This window comes from Chlorocebus sabaeus, chromosome 21 (assembly GCF_047675955.1).
Source record: "Chlorocebus sabaeus isolate Y175 chromosome 21, mChlSab1.0.hap1, whole genome shotgun sequence".
NCBI lineage: Eukaryota > Metazoa > Chordata > Mammalia > Primates > Cercopithecidae > Chlorocebus > Chlorocebus sabaeus.
In genome coordinates, this window is record NC_132924.1 from 35,587,512 (window position 1) to 35,603,419 (window position 15,908).

Here is a 15,908-nt window from a genome sequence, read left to right on the forward strand (position 1 = left end):
AAAAATTAGCCGGGCATGATGGCGGGTGCCTGTAATCCCAGATACTCAGGAGGCTGAGGCAGGAAAATTGCTTGAATCCAGGAGGCAGAGGTTACAGTGAGCCGAGATCACACCACTGCCCTCCAGCCTAGGCAACAGAGCAAGACTCCATCTCACAAAAAAAAAAAAAAAAAAGAAGAAGAAAAGAAAAGTCTATTAAATAAGATTTATTTTTGGTTTTTAATTTTTTCTCAAGAAACACACCTCTGCCTTCATGTTTTAATTAAATTTATTTATTTATTTGTTTATTTATTTTTTGGGGGCAGAGGACAAATACTTGTTAATGGGTTTTAAGATTTTTTTTTTACAACTATAACAGATAATCATGCAATGCTGCCAGTATTGAACCCAATCCGGGGCCACAAGTCTGCACACTCCTTTGCTACTGGTCCTGTAATGGCAGAACCTTTCATCTCCTCTTTATTTTTTATTATGACCCCTGCATTATCTTCAAAATAAAGAAACACTCCATCTTTTCTCCATATGACTTTCGTTGTCAAATGACCGCTGCTGGATGTACCTTTTTTCTGAGCTCTGGTTTGTCTTTCTTGACTGTGGCCATCCCCATGTCACCCACACTGGCAGGGAAGTCTGTTCATCCGTCCCTGATCCTCTTCACGGAGATGATATATGGATTTTTGGCTCCTGTGTTTTCAGCACCATTGAGCAGGGATCCTACCAGAAGACCCGAGGAAATCCAGAATTTCGCACCAGAGGACTCACCATATCCTCGCTTCGACGTCTTCAACGCCAGAAAGAAGGAAAAAGGCAATTGACTTATCTTTTTTTAGAAACAGGGTCTTGCTCTGTCTCCCAGACTGGAGTGCAGTAGCTCAAACACAGTTCACTGCAGCCTTCACCTCCTGGGCTCAAGCAATCCTTCCACCTCAGCCTCTTGAGTAGCTGGGACCACAGACATGCACCACCACACCTAAGTTAATTTTTTTTTTTGTAGAGATGAAGGTATTGCCATGTTGCCAGGCTGGTCTCAAACTCCTGGGCTCATGCAATCATCCCACTTCGACCTCCCGAAGCACTGGGATTACAGGTGTGAGCCTCCATGCTCAACCTAGCATTTTAATTTTGATAGGTGATATTGAATGTGTTAGAAGATGAATAACTTGGATAACGCATATGGAACTTTTGATTAAAATATATTCAAATTTTGTTCATTTGACTCTAGCTACATCTTATTTTTAATACTTTAGATATTTACTGTTGATAGAAGACAAATTATGTCAAAATCTTGATAATAAAATTAATGATTTAGACAAAATAAAATTAATAAAAATAACTTTATGGAATAAATATATAATAATTTTGAATTACGAATGAATTTACCACTCTTGTAAAAACACCAGTCCATCAACAGAACACCCAGACATGCCCAATAATAAAGAAACTCTGTAATCTTTGATATTTTTCCAAACATAAAAACACGAGTATGAATGTATTTTTCAATTTTGACATTGTGAAGCTAGATCTGTCAAAGTAGGGGAATAGAATATATTTAACTTCACAGTTTGTCAGTTTGATTTATATCTTGTAAATATTTAGTCATTTGAAATACAACTCTCGGCCGGGTGTGGTGGCTCACGCCTGTAATCCAGCACTTTGGGAGGCCAAGGTGGGTGAACCACCTGAGGTCAGGAGTTCGAGACCAGCCTGGCCAACATGGTGAAACCCTGTCTCTACTAAAAATATACAAAATTAGCTGGGCGTGGTGATGGGCGCCTGTAATCCCAGGTACTTGGGAGGCTGAGGCAGGAGAATTGCTTGAACCTGGGTGGTGGAGGTTGCAGTGAGCCAAGATCACCCCACTGCATTCCAGCCTGGGTGACAGAATGAGACTCCATCTCAAAAAAAAAAGAAATACAACTCTCATGCCAGGTGTAGTGGCTCATACCTATAATCCCAGCACTTGGGGAGGCCGAGGCAGGTGGGTCACTTGAGACCCGGAGTTCGAGACCAGCCTTACCAACATGGCAAAACCCCATCTCTATGAAAAATCAAAAAATTAGCCCAGTGTGGTGGCAGGTGCCTAAAGTCTCAGCTACTCAGGAGGCTGAGGCAGGAAAATCGCTTGAACCCGGGAGGTAGAGGTTGCAGCGAGCCAAGATCGTGCCACTGCACTCCAGCCTGGGCGACAGAATGAGACTCCATCTCAAAAAAAAATAAAAAGAAAAAGAAAAGAAAAAGAAATGCATCTCCATTTTACATTTGGCCCAGGACCTATAAATGTTAGGGGCACATTTATGAATATATACATATATATTTTTTAATATCACATGATAAATATCATTTGAAGATACATCATAGATCTAAATATGAAAGGTAAAACTATCTTTTAGTTGAGAAATTAGAATGCTGTTTGCTGAATATAGGCAAAAAGTTTTTTAAACGGCATAAAAAGCATTAAACATCAGGAAAATCTGATAAATTGGACTACATTAAAAGTAAGTAGTTCTGTTCATCAGGACACATTAAGAGAGTGAAAAAATTAAGAGTGGGAGAAATATTTTCAATATATACATCTGACAAGCTACTTGTATCTAGAACATATAAACAACTCCTTAAAATCAATTGTTTTAAAAAGCCAGAAAACTCAATAGAAAAATGGGCCAAGCCTTGAATTTCCCATAAGATAGCCATATAAATAAGAAATATATAAACATATAAAATAATATTCAATTTTGTTAGTTATCAGTGAAATATACAGTAAAACCACTGACACAGCCGGGCACTGTGGCTCACACCTGTAATCTCAGCACTTTGGGACACTGAAGCAAGATTACTTAAGCCCAGGATTTTGAGACCAGCCTGGCCAACATGAAGAGACACCCTCTCTATAAAAAAGTTTAAAAATTAGCTGGGCATGGTGGTGCACACCTATGATCCCAGCTACTCAAGAAGCTGACGTGGGAGGATTGCTTGAGCCCAGGAGGCCAAGGCAGCAGTGAGCTGTACTCACACCACTGCACTCCAGCCACGATGACAGAGAAGAAACTGTCTCAAGAAACAAAAAACAAACAAAAAACACTGACCAGAATAAAACTAGTAATACTAAATTTTGCTGAGGATGTGGAGCAACTAGAACTCTCATAATTCACTTTTGGGTTTTTTGTTTGTTTTGTTTTTGAGACAGAGTTTCACTCTTTCTGCCCAGGCTGGAGTGCAGTGGCATGATCTTGGCTCACTGCAACCTCCACCTCCCAGGTTCAAGCAATTCTCCTGTCTCAGCTTCCTGAGTAGCTGGGATTACAGCCACCTGCCACCACACCTGGCTAGTTAGTTGTATTTTTAGTAGAGATGGGGTTTCATCACGTTGACCAGGCTAGTCTTGAAGTTGACCAGGTTAGTCTTGAACTCCTGACCTCAGGTGAGCCACCTGCCTTGGCCTCCCAAAGTGCTGGAATTACAGGTATGAGCCACCGCACCCGGTCTCATAATTCACTTTGGAAAATCATTTGGTATTATTTACTATGGACACATCCCCTATGGACCAGTGAATGCACTTCTGGATGTATAACCAGGAGAAATGCACCTGCACGCATATATTTCTAAATAGCAAGTATAAGAATGTTCCTAGCAACAATATGCATAATATCCCCAAACTATCAGTGACGCAAATGCCCATCAACATCAGGAGAGATAAGTAAATTATGGAATATTCACACAACACTAGGAGTGAACTTACACCAATTGCTATACACAACAATATGGATGACTCGTAAGCATGATGTTTAGTGAAAGAAGCCAAATGCCAAAGAGTATATAAAATACAAAACAGGCAGAACTCCCTAGAATCACCACTGAGGTTCAGTCTGTGGTTCTGCTGGACCTGACAATGGTCTTAGCCTCCCTGTGTGAGATTATGCTTTCATTGCTTGGCAAGTTTCACTGTTTGTCAAGTTTCTTTTCACTGCCTCTCAAGTATCACTGGAAAATACACATGGAGCTTCAAGGATTTCCCTGCTCAACGTTTACATCAGCATGAACTACAGCAAAAATTTGAGCAGTATGACTTCCATGAGGGTTTTCATTCACCACAGGTGGACTTGTCCCTAGGCCAGCATGAACTGACTTTACAGCCCTGTAAAGCATGCTTGAGCCAACAATAAATGATTTTATGTGACTGACTCCATCATAGTGGAACAAATGGCCTTCATGAGCAAATTTTCTGCCATCCCAACTAGATGCGACTCTTACATTAATTACTGCACAGTGCATTTTTCTCATTGAACACCATCTTGTATGCAGTTTCTTGAGCTGCTGCCAAGCTGCCCTGGCCTCTGATCCAGAGACACAATTGATGACACCCTACTGTTGGTTATGGAGGTATCATCGTTATTATTCATTTGTTATTACTAGGGGCAGCAGTGGGCGCACCTTTCTGAAAAGGAAAATACTGGTCAAAAGGAAAATAATGGTAGAATGGAAAAAGACTTGGGAATTGGGTGGGATATAGTGAGAATGTCTTTTGTGTATATGACTCACTCCTTTTGGAAAAAAGGAAATTCGAATATGATAGTTTGATATTTTGTCTGTATAAAAATATGTCATGTTGAAACATCAATATCAGCTGCAACTAGCTGGGATCAAAAAAATTGTCATCTTTGGGTCACATACTATAATAACAGATAACATATAGTCTTTTTAGCCTCAACATCCCAATCACGTTTGTTTGTTTGTTTGTTTGTTTGTTTTTGGAAACAGTCTCACTCTCTCACCCAGGCTGGAGTGCAGTGGCAGGATCTCGGTTCACTGCAACCTCCACCTCCCGGGTTCAAGCGATTCTCCTGCCTCAGCCTCCCAAGTAGCTGGGATGACAGGTGCCCACCACCACGTCCAGCTAATTTTTGTATTCTTTAGTAGAGACAGATCACAAGGTCAGGAGATCCAGACCATCCTGGCTAACATGATGAAACCCCATCTCTACTAAAAATACAAAAAATTAGTCGGGCATGGTGGCAGGCACCTGTGTTCCCAGCCGCTCGGGAGGCTGAGGCAGGAGAATCACTTGAACCTGGGAGGTGGAGGTTGCAGTGAACTGATATATATATATATATATATATATATGCATGTATATATACATTATATATACATGCATATATAAAATATTTGTAATAGCTATTGCTGGCAAGTATGTAGGGGAAAGGATATTTCCACATTGTTCTTGAAAATGTGGAATGTTATAGCATCTTTTGAAAAAGCAATTTATCGGCCGGGTGCGGTGGCTCACATCTGTAATCCCAGCACTTTGGGAAGCCAAGATGGGCGGATCACAAGGTCAGGAGATCGAGACCATCCTGGCTAACACGGTGAAACCCCAACTCTACTAAAATACAAAAAAATTAGCCAGGCGTGGTGGCGGGTGCCTGTAGTCCCAATTATTCAGGAGGCTGAGGCAGGAGAATGGCATAAACCTGGGAGGTGGAGCTTGCAGTGAGCCGCGATGAGGCCACCGCATTCCAGCCTGGGTGACAGAGCGAGACTCCGTCTCAAAAAAAAAAAAAAAAGAAAAAACAATTTAGCAACATTTACTACAATTAAAAGTACATACATCCTTCAAACCCAAAAGTCCACTTCTTAGAATCTATATAAAAAGAACTTTATAAGGAAATTTTACTAAAGGATGGTGATTGTTTATAGGAGCCAAGAACCAAAGGAAAAAAAAAAAAAAAAGAACTCCTATCAACACAGAATGCCTGTATAGGTTGCATTTTATCCACACCATGAAATATTTTACAGCCATTCAGACTAATTAATTCGCACTCTATCAGTTAACTTGAGGAATTTTCATGATTGTAAAATGAAAGGTAAAGTACAGCCGGGCGCGGTGGCTCACGCCTGTAATCCCAGTACTTTGCGAGGCTGAAATGGGTGGATCGTCTGCGGTCGGGAGTTCAAGACCAGCCTGGCCAACATGGCGAAACCCCACCTTTATTAAAAATACAAAAAAATTAGCCAGGCGTCGTGGTGGGCACCTGTAACCCCAGCTATTCGGGAGGCTGAGGGAGGAGAATAACTTGAACCCGGGAGGCGGAGGTTGCAGTGAGCCTAGATAGTGCCACTGTACTCCAGCCTGGGCTACAGAGCGAGACTTTGTCTCAAAAAAAAAGGTAAGGTAAAAAACCTGTGTATGATCCAATTTTGGATAGCATAGAGAGACACATACATTTTAAAAACTGCATGTGTGTATATATATGTATATATGTTTATGTGTGTTTATATATGTATACATAATTCTACATATGTATTTCTATATACACAATATATATTTTTATGATCACATGTATACAAAGAAGAATATGAAAGGGCATATTAACTAGGTAGTTAATATAGCTTATCTAGAAGTAAAGATGGGAGTGTGTGAAGTGTTCATGTTGTGGACATGTTACTGGTGGACGCCATCCAAGTTACTCGAGTTACTGGCAGCGCATGTGTACGGGTCCCCAGCAACTTCAGTTCTTGCCTCCCCAGAAGAAAGAATTTGACTGAGAGACGTAAAACAGAAAAAGGGACGAGGCAAGTTTCAGAGCAGGAGTGGAAGTTTATCTTAAAAGGCTTTAGAACAAGAAAGAAAGGAAGGTGTGTTTGGAACAGACCCAGGAAGGCACATGAAGTTTAAAGAGCCAAGTGCCCCCATTTAACCGTGATCCTAGGACTTTATAGGCTCACCTCTTTCCCATGATTCTTCCCTTAGGGTGGGCTTTCCACATGTGCAGAGCTCTTCTCAACCTTGGGAAGTGAGCACATGCAGTGTGCTTAGGAAGCTGTACCTATGACCACGTGAGACTTTCTTCCCTTTTTCCAGTGCAGTGTACCCAGAAGGTCATATTTTGCCACTTCGACTCTTAGTGCACATGCCCAAGAAGTTTCTTCCCCCTGACATCTGCATTCAATTAACACTTTTTTTTTTTTTTTCTTGAGACGGTTTCGCTTTTGTTGCCCAGGCTGGAGTGCAATGGTGCGATCTCGGCTCACTGCAACCTCTGCTTCCAGGTTCAGGTCATTCTTCTGCCTCACCCTCCTGAGTAGCTGGGATTACAGGCACCTGCCACCACACCCGGCTAATTTTTTTGTACTTTTAGTAGAGCTGGGGTTTCACGGCATTGACCAGGCTGATCTCAAACTCCCAACCTCAGGTGATCTGCCAGCCTCAGCCTCCCAAAGTGCTGGGATTACAGGTGTGAGCCACCACACCCAGCCCACTTAACACTTTTAATGTTAATAGCTGTGGATCATCAGGAGATTGTCTCTCCCTGCCACCTGAGTGGGCTGCTAAATTATCATTTTTAGAGAGGCAGTGTGATAATTGTTGAACCATTACCTGATGTTCCTAGTGGGTTGGGGGAGAGCCCTCTCCTGCCCTGCTCATGCCTATCTAAATATCTGTAACAGATAGAGCTGGGGGAAAGTTTTCCAAATAAATACTGCATGAATGATATGATTCTTTTTACTTAAAATTTTATATATGTGTGTTTGTATAAAAAATAATAAAGGCCAGGTGCAGTGGCTCATGCCTGTAATTCCAACACTTTGGGATGCCAAAGTAGGAAGATTGCTTGAGACCAGGAGTTCGAGACCAGCCTAGGTTGATATAGTGAGACCTTATCTCTACAAAAAATTTAAAAATTAGCTGGGCATGATGGCAGGCACCTGTAGTCCCAGCTACTTGGGAGGCTGAGATGGGGTGATTGCTTGAGCCCTTTAGGTCAAGGCTACAGTGAGCAATGATCTTATCACTGCACTCCAGCCTGAGTGCTGAGCCTGTTTCTCAAAAATAAAAAATTAAAATAAATAAAAATAAGTAAGGCCAGGCATGGTGGCTCATGCCTGTAATCCCAGAACTTTGGGAGGCCGAGGCAGGCGGATTACAAGGTCAGGAGATTGAGACCACCCTGGCTAACATGGTGAAACCCCATCTCTGCTAAATAATACAAAAAATTAGCTGGGCATGGTGGCGGGCACCTGTAGTCCCAGCTACTCGGGAGGCTGAGGCAGGAGAATGGCGTGAACCTGGGAGGCGGAGCTTTCAGTGAGCCAAGATAGCGCCATTGCACTCTAGCCTGGGTGACAGAGCAAGACTCTGTCTCAAAAATAAATAAATAGATAAAAATAAAAATAAGTAATAAAAGTTTAAAGAGTAAAATAAAAGTTGAGGCAATACCACAGATTCAATACAATCTTTATCAAAATCTCAGCTGATTTTTTTGCATTAATTGATAAGCTGATCTTAAAATTCATATGGGAATGTGAAGGACTCAGAACAGCCAAAACAATCTTGAATAAAAGAACAAATTTGGAGGACTCACACATCCCAATTTCAAAATTTGCTACAAAGTCATAGCAATGAGGCTAGGCACTGTGGCCCATATCTACCATTCCAGCACTTTAGGAGGCCAAAGCAGGAGGATCAGTTGAGCCCAGGAGTTGGGCAACATAGTGAGTCCCTGTCTCTATTTTAAAAAAAGCTACAGCAATCAAGACAGTGTAGTATTGCATAAGGAAAGACATATAGATCAATGGAATAGACATGAGTACAAAATAAATTCTTACATTTATGGTCAATGGATTTTTAGCAAGGGTGCCAAGATAATTCAATGGAAGAAAGAATAATTTTTTCAACCAATGGTGTGGGGACAACTGGATATCCATATGCAAAAGAATGAAGTTGGGTTTCCTGCCTCACACCATATACAAAAGTTAATTCAAAATGGATCATAGACCTGAGTGCAAAAACAACAACTATAAAACTCAGAAGAAAACTTAGGAGTTAATCTTTATGATCTTGGATTAGGCAATAGTTTTTTAGATATGACACCAAAAGCTCAAGCAACAAAATAAAACAAATTGTAACAAAAGTTAAACTTTTGTGCTTTGGAGGATACCATGAAGAAAGTGAAAAGAGGCTGGCATAGTGGCTAATACCTGTAATCTCAGCGCTTTGGGAGGCTGAGATAGGAGAATCGCTTGAGCCCAAGAGTTCAAACCTGCAGTGAGCTATGATTGCACCACTGTATTCCCCAGGGCCACAGAGTGAGATCCTATCTCTAAAAAAAAGAAAAAAAAAAAAAGGCTATTTTGTGTAGCCCTGCTCTGCAAGGAGTAGTATAAAAAGAAAAAAGAAAAAAAAGAAGAAAGAAAAATGAAAATAAAAAAAGAAAAAAGAAAGGGAAAAGATAATTCCACAATATGGAAGAAAACATTTGCAAACCATATATTTGATAAAGGGTTGGAATTCAAGATATATAAAGAATTTTATAACTCAACAACAAAAAAAGATAAATGGTCTAGTTTTTTTAATGGGCAAATGACTAGGTAGACATTTCTCCAAAGAAGATACAAGGATACCTGGTTTTATTGCACTTTGCTTTATTGTGCTTTACAGATAACTGTGTTTTTTACAAATTGAAGGTTTGTGGCAACCCTACATCAAATAAGTCTATGGGCACCATTTTTCCAATAGCTCACAATGTATAACTGTGTCACATTTTGAAAATTCTTATAATATTTCAAATGTTTTCATAATTATTATAATGGTATGTTGATCTGTGATCAATGATCTTTGATGTTGCTATTGTTATTGCTTTGAGGCACTAGGAACTGTGTCCATATGAGACAGTGAACTTAATTAACATTGTACGTGTTACGATTGCTCCACTGACTGACCTGTCCCTTATTGCTCTCCCTCTCCTAGGACCTTCCTATTCCCTGAGACACAACAATATTGAAATAAATAACCCTACAATGGCCTCTAAGTGTTCAAGTGAAAGCAAGATTCACACATTTCTTACTTTACATAAAAGGTAGAAATAATTAAGCCTGGGCTGGGTGCAGTGTCTCACGCCTGTAATCCCAGCACTTTGGAAGGCTGAGGCAGGCAGATCACCTGAGGTCAGGAGTTTGAGACCAGCCTGACCAACAGGGAGAAACCCCCCTCTACTAAAAATACAAAATTACCTGGGCTTGGTGGTGCATGCCCATAATCCCAGCTACTCGGGAGGCTGAGGCAGGAGAATCACTTGAACCTGGGAGGCAGAGGTTGTGGTGAGTCAAAATCATGCCATTGCACTCCAGCCTGGGCGAAAAGAGTGAAACACGATTTAAAAAAAAAAAAAAGAAAAGAAAAAAAAAAAAAAAGAAAGAAATAAACCTAATGAGGAAGGCATGCTGAGACCAAGATAGGACAAAACTAGACCTCTTGCATCAAAGAGCCAAGTTATGAATGCAAGGAAAAGTGCTTTTTAAAAGATCTCACATATATATTACTGAGCCAGCCTACTAATGCAGAGCATATAAACAAAGAGAAAAAACATTTTCCCGGCCGGGCGCGGTGACTCAAGCCTGTAATCCCAGCACTTTGGGAGGCCAAGACGGGCGGATCACAAGGTCAGGAGATCGAGACCATCCTGGCTAACCCGGTGAAACCCCGTCTCTACTAAAAAATACAAAAAACTAGCCGGGCGAGGTGGCGGCGCCTGTAGTCCCAGCTACTCCGGAGGCTGAGGCAGGAGAATGGCGTAAACCCGGGAGGCGGAGCTTGCAGTGAGCTGAGATCCGGCCACTGCACTCCAGCCTGGGCGACAGAGCAAGACTCCATCTCAAAAAAACAAAAAACAAACAAAAAAAAAAACCAAAACATTTTCCCAGTAAAACATGCCCAACTGTTCAGATAGTGTTGACATTTTCAGCTTGCTATGGTAAGACAATAGTAACCTTGATACAGCATAAGCATGTGTGCCATCTCATCTGACATTGCTAATAGGCCCAGCTTGGTTCTTCTCCATTGTCTTCTCTTGTGTGGAGACCAGCTTTGTCAGGGAGACCCTAAACCAGCAGTGCTAGAGGAATTAAAGACACACACACAGAAATATAGAGGTGTGGAGTGGGAAATCAGGGGTCTCACAGCCTTCAGAGCTGAGAGCCCTGAACAGATAGTTACTCACATATTTATTGACAGCAAACCAGTGATAAGCACTGTTTCTCTAGATTATAGATTAACTAAAAGTATACCTTATGCGAAACAAAGGGATGGGCCAAAGTAAAGGGATGGGTCTAGCTAGTAATCTGCAGCAGGAGCATGTCCTTAAGGCACAGATCCCTCATGCCGTTGTTTATTGTTTGTGATTTAAGAATGCCTTTAAGCAGTTTTCCACCCTAGGTGGGCCAGGTGTTCCTTGCCCTCATTCCGGTAAACCCACAACCTTCCAGTGTGGGCATCATGGCCATCACGAACATGTCACAGTGCTGCAGAGATTTTGTTTATGGCCAGTTTTGGGGCCAGTTTATGGCCAGATTTTGGGGGCCTATTCCCAATATCTTGGAGTTGTCCCTGATTCTATTACCAATTTTCATCCAAATCCACTGTGGAATGTACCGTTTTGCTTTTGTTTCTTGGCCAGAAATTGCTTGATTTTGAAAGTCTTGTGAGAAGACATGGCAAGAAATGGAGTCAACATCACACACCACAATGGCAGAGAAAGGAGGCAAAACAAGTTCTCGAAAGGAATTTAAAATGTTACTTCAATGAATGCACAAATGATTAGAAAGCAAAACAGCCTTATCGGTGATATGGAGAAACTGAGTGGTTTGGATAGAAGATCAAAACAGTCACAATATTCCCTTAATCCAAAGCCTAATCCAGATCAAGGCCCTAACTCTCTTCAATTCTATGAAGGTTGAGAGGTGAGGAAGCTGCAGAAGAAAAGTTAGAAGCCAGCAGGGGGTTAGTTCATGAGGAAATAAGCCATCTCCGTAAAATAAAACTGCAAGGTTTCAAGCTCATTCTTTCTGGTAAAAAACAAAACAAAATTAAACAAAAAAAGTACAAGGTAAAGGAGCAAGTGCTGATGGAGAAGCTCCAGCAAGTTATCGAGAAGATCTACTTAAGGTAATTGATGAAGGTACATTGAACAACAGATTTCCAATTTAGATGAAACAATTTAGATGGAAGAAGATGTCATCTAGGACTTTCATAGGTAAAGAGAAGTCAATGGCTAGCTTCTAAGGATGGGCTGGCTCTCTTGTTAGGAGTTATTGCAGCTGGTGACTTTAAGTTGAAGCCAATGCTCATTTGCCATTTCAGAAATCTGAGGGTCCTTAGAAATTGTGCTGAATCTACTCTGCCTGTGTTCTATAAATGAAACGACAAAGCCTGAATCACAGCATATCTGTTTACATGATTTACTGATTATTGTAAGTCTACTGGTGAAACACACTGCTCAGAATATTACTGCTTATTGACAACACACCTGGTCACTCAGGAGCTTGATGGAGCTGTACAAGGAGATTAATGTTGTCTTATGTTCATGAACCCAACATCCATTCTGCAGCCCATGGAACAAGGAGCCATTTTGACTTTCAAATGTTATTATTTAAGAAATACTGACTGGGCGCGGTGGCTCATGCCTGTAATCCCAGCACTTTGGGAGGCTGAGGAAAGTGGATTACCTGAGATCAGGAGTTCGAGACCAGCCTGGCCAACATGGTGAAATCCTGTCTCTACCAAAAATACAAAAATTAGCCGGGCATGGTGGTGGGCGCTTGTAATCCCAGCTACTCAGGAGGCTGATGCAGGAGAATCGCTTGAATCCAGGAGGTAGAAGTTGCAGTGAGCCAAGATCGCGCCATTGCACTCCAGCCTGGGTGACAAGAGTGCAACTCTGTCTCAAAAAAAAAAAAAAAAGAAAAAAAGAAAAAGAAACAGAAACACTGGCCAGGCGCAGAGGCTCACACTTGCAATTCTAGCACTTTGGGAAAGGCCAAGGCAGGTGAATCACCTGAGGTCAGGAGTTTGAAACCAGCCTGGCCAACAAGGTGCAACCCCATCTCTACTAAAAATACAAAAAAATGAGCCTGGCATGGTGGTGCACACCTGTAATCCCAGCTACTTGGGAGGCTGAGGCAAGAGAATTGCATGAACCTGGGAGGTGGAGGTTACAGTTGGCCTAGATGGTGCCACTGCACTCCAGCCTGGGTGACACAGCAAGACTCCTTCTCAAAAAAAGAAAGAAAGAAAGAAAGAAAGAAAGAAAGAAAGAAAGAAAGAAAGAAAGAAAGAAAGAAAGAAAGAAAGAAAAGAAAAGAAATACACTTTGTAAAGCTATAGCTGCTGTAGATGGTTCCTCTGATGGATCTGGGCAAAATACATTGAAAACCTTCTGGTAAGGATCCACCATTCTGAATGCCATTAAGAACATTTGTGGGAGGAAGTAAAAATGACAACATTCACAGAAGTTTGGAATGAGTTGATTCCAACCCTCATGGATGACTTGGAAGGGCTCAAGATTTCAGTGAGGAAGTCACTGCAGACGTGGTGGAAATAGCAAGAGAACTGGAATTAGAAATGGAGCCTGGAGATGTGATTGAATCTCATGATCAAACTTGAATGGATGTGCAGTTGCTTCTTATGGATGAGCCAAGAAAGTGGTGTTTTGAGAAATCAGGAAAGTACTCCTGGTGAATATGCTGTGAATATTGCTGAAATGACAACAAAAGATTTAGAATATTCCATCAACGTGATAAAGCAGTGGCAAGGTTTGAAAGAATTGACTCCAATTAAAAAAAAATTCTGGCCGGGCGCGGTGGCTCAAGCCTGTAATCCCAGCACTTTGGGAGGCCGAGACGGGCGGATCACGAGGTCAGGAGATCGAGACCATCCTGGCTAACACGGTGAAACCCCGTCTCTACTAAAAAGTACAAAAAACTAGCCGGGCGAGGTGGCGGGCGCCTGTAGTCCCAGCTACTTGGGAGGCTGAGGCCGGAGAATGGCGTGAACCCGGGAGGCGGAGCTTGCAGTGAGCCGAGATCGCGCCACTGCACTCCAGCCTGGGCGACAGAGCGAGACTCCGTCTCAAAAAAGAGAGAGAGAGGGAAAAAAAAAACCAAAATTCTTCCGCTGGGCGCAGTGGCTCAGGCCTGTAATCCCAGCACTTTGGGAGGCCAAGGCGGGCAGATCACGCAGGAGATCGAGATCATCCTGGCTAACACGGTGAAACCCTGTCTCTACTAAAAATACAAAAAAAAATTAGCCAGGCGTGGTGGTGGGCGCCTATAGTCCCAACTACTTGGGAGGCTGAGGCAGGAGAAGGGTGTGAACCTGGGAGGCGGCGCTTGCAGCGAGCCGAGATCATGCCACTGCACTCCAGCCTGGGCCACAGAGTGAGACTCCATCTCAGAAAAACAAAAATAAAAACATTATGCTAAATGAAAGAAGCCAGTCACAAAGACCGCATATTATATGATTCTATCTATATAAAATATTTAGAAAAGGCAAGTGCATAGAGATATTATCAGGTGCTAAACTTTTCTTCCCATGTTTTTCACAATGACGCTAGTTGAATTTGTGTAGCATATATATTCAAAGGATAAAAACCAGAAATCTGCCAGCGTGGGCACCATAGTGAGACTCTGTCCCTACAAAATATTTTAAAAATTAGCCAAGTGTGGTGTTGCGTGCCTGTAGTCCCAGCTACTCAGGAGGCTGAGACAGAAGGATCATTTGAGCCCAGGAGTATGAGGCTGAAGTAAGCTCTGATGGCCACTGCACTCCAGCCTGGGGACAGAGCCAGAGCCGGTCTCTACAAAGAAACAGACAGACAAACAAACAAACGAACCAGAAATCTGATAAAGCAGGAACCATAAAAATATGAAAACTGGAAGCAACAAGTTACTCTCAAAGGATTCCATTTATTTATTTATTTATTTATTTATTTATTTAGAGACAGGGTCTCGCTTTTTTGACCAGGTTGGAGGGCAGTGGCACAATCATAGCTCCCTTTAGTCTCAAATTCCTGGGCTCCAGCAATCCTCCTACCTCAGCCTCCCAAGTAGCTGGGACCACAGGTATGTGCCACTATGCCCAGCTAAATTTATATTTTGTTTTTGTTTTTGTTTTTTTGGTAGATTTGGGATCTCACTATGTTGCCCAAACTGACCTCAAAAACCTGGGCTCAAGCAATCCTCCCACCTCAGCCTCCCAGAGTATTGGGATTACAGGCGTGAGCCATCACACTGAGCCTCAGAGGATTCTTCAGGTAGCCACAGGTCTGGCCCACAGTGAGAGCAGGTGTTGCTGAGAAAATGCATCAGTTCTGATAACAGCTGTCATGCCCCATGTCCCAGGCATTATTCTTAGCATCTTACTTAATCCTTCAATACCCCTGCCATGCAAGTGGCCAAAGTACAAAATATTTAATAGGGGAAAATATAGGCATTCCTTGTTATATGTTACTTTACCCCTGCCATAACCCATTTGTTTGACATCGTTGGAGAATAAAATGTTACACATTTTTAGATAAGATTAAAAAAAAAAAAAAGAATAACACTCCTGCTCACCTAGAGGATTCTAGCCAGTATGACTGTCTGCAACAAAGTTCATAGTCATGATTATTATAAGACCCAACACTAAAACCCATTACTAAAACCCAACACTTCACATGTAGCAAGACCCTTAAAATTCATAGTTAGACCTCTTTTCCTCTTATTTACTGCAATTCTGGACTTTCTGGTAGGCTATAAAACAGAAGGGGGACAGGACATGTTCAGGGTAGGCATCACGATACCGGAAAGGAAAGAGAAAAACTTTTTGAAAAGCAAGTCTGAAAAGATCCCCTAAATCCCAACACCACTGCAAGACTGATGTCCATCTTCCTCATCAGACTATGGGCTTCCTGAAGGCAGGAACTGTGCTGCCTGTAGACTCCTGAAGTTCCAGATACAGACCCGAACACAGGCTGTAAGTCCTCAATAAAGTCATAAGGATGGGAGGGGGAGGAAAGAAAGCAGAAAGCAAACTGAAAAGAACATTCTTGAAAAAACCCTTACCAAAAATGTCCCTATCGGCTAATCCTAAGGGCAACTTT

The 15,908-nt window shown here is 41.9% G+C and overlaps 1 pseudogene; it reads right to left on the bottom strand.

The window, feature by feature from the left end:
* Positions 1-354: 354 nt before the first annotated feature.
* The window catches only part of LOC119626165 (uncharacterized), a 38,339-nt pseudogene continuing 22,785 nt past the window's right edge, over positions 355-15,908 (bottom strand).